Below are 4,765 nucleotides of genomic sequence, written 5' to 3' on the forward strand. Positions count from 1 at the left end.
GATTAATAGCTCTTCTTTGACATCCAAGTGCTTTTGGAAACTCCTCATGTTAAAACACTTTGTAAATCACTTTTAGAGAAAGAACATTCAGGGAGCTCCATTTAATCAAATTAACTACTAGGAAGCCTTGATAACATTCAATAAAACTGCATGTGCTTAGAATTCTCATCTCTGTTCCTAGGATATGCAGTTTTCTGTGTTTCTTTACACCATTTTGCATTGCTGTGGAGCCTTGAGAGGGAATTAAAAATTTTTGAAAAGACTGTTCATTCCCCTTGTGTATGCTCATCTTGGACCCAGTCCTGGTCACAGTGAAGTCAAACTATTCCCAATAAATCCCTGGCAAAAATCCCAGAGACTGCATTAGGAATAAGAAAAGACATGTAAGGCCTGATCCAAACCCCCCTGAAGTTGATGCAAGACTTTCATTTCTTTCTAATAGGCTTTGGACTCCCCCACAAAACTTGTTTAGAACCCCTGTTTTAAACAAGGTGCAAGGAGGCCCAGGACAGATTTTGGTCCTGCCTGGCCCTGTCTTGGGGAACCATGAATCATATTTGTGTCTAAGACCAAACACAGACAGCAACCGCAAGGCAGTGCACTGTGGAAGAGAGCTGAACCCAGACAAGGCACAGGGTAAAGTCCAGAGCCCACAAGGGCAGGGATGCTTTTTTTCCTCTCCATTCTGCTGCTCTGGGCATGCTTCAGCATCAGGAGCAATGCAAACAGACATAGAGCCTGCCCAAGCTGTATTGCTGTCCATAAGCTCTCTAGCATCATTTGCTGGAAGAGCCAACATCCTCAAGGTGTGTGCAAGAGCTAGCCAGAGAAACCTGAGAGAAGGAGCTGCTGGCTCACTGCAGTCCCTGCTGCTGGCATGCAGAGTATTCCTCTCATATCCAGCACAGCATCTCCCACTCTTCCTCTGCTTTATTTCTTGTCACTTCGGGATTCATTCTATAAATGGCCCCCAAATTTAAACTGACGCCATATTTGATAATATAGTTAACACAGAAAGGATGTAAATTGCTGAACCCAGTTGTTTTTAAGAATCACAGAGCTGTGGAGACCTAGGCTTCCATAAATTTTGCTACTGACTTGTTGTGAAGTGTGACTAGGCCTTTACCCTCCCCATGGCTCTATTTTTCCAACTGTGAAATAGACATGTTCTTACTGAGCATAATGGGAAACTTTCAAGATGTCTAGCATGTTGTTTCAAATATAAAAATCTCTATTCACAAACTCTAGGTTTCATTCTTTTGACCTAGATCTGGACTGGGATTCTGAAGTCCTGGGACATGTTAATCTCTAGAGGCCTGCTTTGGCCAGGACCAAAGCTCCTGACACAGAATTGAAGCTCTGTGTTGTTGGCTTCCTGCAAGGGTACATAGAAAAACACAAGCAGAAACTCAGTAGGGGGAAGGTGACAACAATATTTTACCCCATCTGCATTTCCCGCAACTGACATTAAAATATGCAGTGATGTATTCTTTATGAGTAGACACATAATCATTTTGGGGTCTGATGTTCCTCCCACTGGAATACAAGAGAGAAATTATATATCATACACAGTGAAGATTTTGACATTTGATTCCTCCCACATATTTGAACGAGAGGAAGGCATTAAATGCCAAAACCAAAAATGAGCATGCAGGACCTATCCTTCAAAACTGTAATTCATTCCAAGGCACAGCACTCACTTTACTTTTACACTGACCTGCATGCCACACAACACAACACAAACCCAGTGGTTGTTTTTCAATTAACAAGACAATTTTTGCTATTTCTAGATTTCTAGTGGAGCATAGAAGACTTATGTTCTAGCATATCTTCTACAAGTATATGTAGGTTAAAAGGAGAAATCCATTATTTCAATTTCAATCCATTATTTTCCTTCCAACTCTAATAGTTTGTTGAGCTTTTTCTGTAAGTTTAATTTCTCTTTTCAGATTCCCCTCACAGACCAACTGAAGTCGTGTAGAAGTACAGATTGAGATGTACATTACATATGAGCAACTATTAACATGGGCTTCTACCATATCTCCAAATATATGGGCTCAAAATTGTGCATATGAGAGATTGTATGTAATTTATGCCCTGTGTCTGTATTATGTAGGCAGAAATGTTCTTGCTTGCACTTAATCCCATCACCACCCTTTAAAACATGTACCTTTCTTCATTGCAATACATTCTCAGGGAATTCACCCTCTCTACATCCTGCACAAAGTTTAGCATTAGACTACAGGAGCATTACCTTCACCACCAAAAGAGGCTGATTTTTTGGCTAACATCTCAATTTGAAACTGCACTGATCATTTTTAAGACGCTATTTTTGGGTTTTAGGGAGAAAAAAAAATTGTAAGCATACCAGGAGACTCCATGCCAAAATTTCCTCTTCTCCTTTCATTCTGTTGTTGCAGAAGCCTGACATTGTCTGCTGTGAGGTGCAGCTACTGAATGCTACTGTGACATTAACAGAAAACAACCTCAGAGCCACAGATCAGGTCAGTGTTTCTCAAAATCATTAGTTTAGGGTCTTCACATCTTAAGCTAAAAACTGCCATGGCCTTTTTCCTATTTACTGAAAAGTGGAAAGAGAAACAAAATAATGCACCCACAGTACACTTCCATAATGAGCTTCTGTGCTTGTTAAAGCTGGCAAAAGCACTCTGGAGAGCAAGAACATGAACAGGAGCAAAGAACTGATGACTTTGTCAAATTCAACTCCTCTGACTGCAGTGATATTCCCCTTTGCTCCTCCAGGTTTGAAATCATGTAGTGAATGCAGGAAAAAAAATGCATGCCATATATCCCTTACATTTTGCTGTCATTGCTTCAGCTCTCAAAAGCTACTCAACCTGGCATGTCAAGATTTAATCAAGAGATCTCCAGGACCTGCAGAAAGTGACAATAACCATGTAGCAGAGGAGATCTATTGACAGAGCTGGGTCAGCTCTGAGTGACACACATGTTCATAAGTAACTGCTGTGACACTGCTAGGGTTTTAACAGTCTTGCCAAACAAACCTAACTCCATCTTAACTCTTGAAAAACTCTCAAAACACACCATTATTGCAAGTTTTGAGTTTACAAACTGAGCATAACTGAATGCACCTGTTCCAACAGTATTATTACCTTTGCCATTGAAAGAATCTTTTGGAAGAAGCTCTTTTGGTGCACCACTGACATCCACCATCCTTGCTGAAATGTGAGCAGAATCTGACTGAAAAGCCCACTGACTGGCACAGTGTAATGTCATGATTTGATTTAATACAGGGGAATGAAAGAGTTTTGAGTCCCACCAACCTACAGAGGAAATATTTAGTACTTCAAAAAACCACTTCACACTGACACTGCGATCTAACTATCAACTAAGATAATAAACCCAAGGTAACTGAACGTTAAAATATAGCTAAAACTTCTAAAAATAGCCTATGGTAGCTCAACTGAAGTATATATTCCTGTCCTGTAGAATTGTTCATATTGCTGAATTGCTTGTCTCACCTAAAATTCTAGGTTAAGGCAAATAATGCAAAAGTACCCGGAAAGTACCCAAAAATATTTTTGCTTACAATGTTTGTTTGTCTTGCAAGTTAGAGTTCTGTTAAAGATCCTTCCCCATGTTCTCCAAGGAGCTTTCAAAATCCAACTAGGCTCTCAAGTACAGATGTTTACAAAGGGAACACCACACCAGTGTAAGTATTTATACAAACACATTTTGGCATTTGGCTTTCTCTGTCTGTTCCACATCAGAAGTTGGTGAATTTCTCTACCACAGGGATAGAATATCTCTCATGAGTAAGCTGAACCTCACTGAAGTGGTTTGGGACAGAAGAAATTAAATGAGCAAGCACTGTGCCAAACATGGTCTTTTAGGCCAGATCATACCCATTTCTGGAGTTCCACCATCTGAGAAGAGAGAGATGTGGATTTGGACCTCTGCAAAATTTGGAAGAGTATCTCAGAACACGAGTTGAATTCTGTAACCACAACCAACATCCTTTAAGCTCGTTTTTAGGAGCAACTACTGTTGATGAAACCAAAATGTCCCACTTAGAGAAGATTTGTTCTTGTCCGAAATCAGCATGAGATTTCCAGCACACACAACATTTATGTAAATGCCACAATAAAATGCAGCTATGGAAAGTCGTGCATATCAATTCATGTAAGAGTAACTGTTCTGAACATGCTCATATACAGACCAATTTTCAGAGGAGGTAAAATTTGTCATTAATAATTCTGTCCTTTCACTTTCAACTGTCTGGATATAAGAAAAGCTCAAACAATAGCTAATCTGACCAGAGGTATTCACATTAAATCACAAATTACTTTTTAAATTTCAAGCTCCCCTCTTCTCTTGCCAGACTTACATACAAAAAAAAACTTTATAAGCTGATTTAGAGCAAACAGGTATACCTGGGGAAACAAACAGGGAAAATTAAATTATTTTTAAAAAAATTAAAGGATGCTAAACCTCTACAGGCAGCAAAAAGTAAAGACATGCAGAAAATCCATGACATTGCTGGAAATGCACACAGGCTAAAGGGCTGCAAACCAGAAACAGACTGAAACATGACACAGTGCTAAGTTCCACCTGCACTCGTATGGTGCTGGTAATGAAAGGACAAAGCACTCAGGGTATTCCCATTTTTCCTCTCTCTTGGTGAAAGCTGATACAGGCAGTCTGCCTTCCACCATAGATACTTGTCATGGAGACATGAAGACTTTTTTTTTCAAGAACAACCTTTGGTTTCCCCCTTCCCCAA

Source organism: Molothrus ater, chromosome 6 (genome assembly GCF_012460135.2).
Source record: "Molothrus ater isolate BHLD 08-10-18 breed brown headed cowbird chromosome 6, BPBGC_Mater_1.1, whole genome shotgun sequence".
NCBI classification, from domain to species: Eukaryota; Metazoa; Chordata; class Aves; order Passeriformes; family Icteridae; genus Molothrus; species Molothrus ater.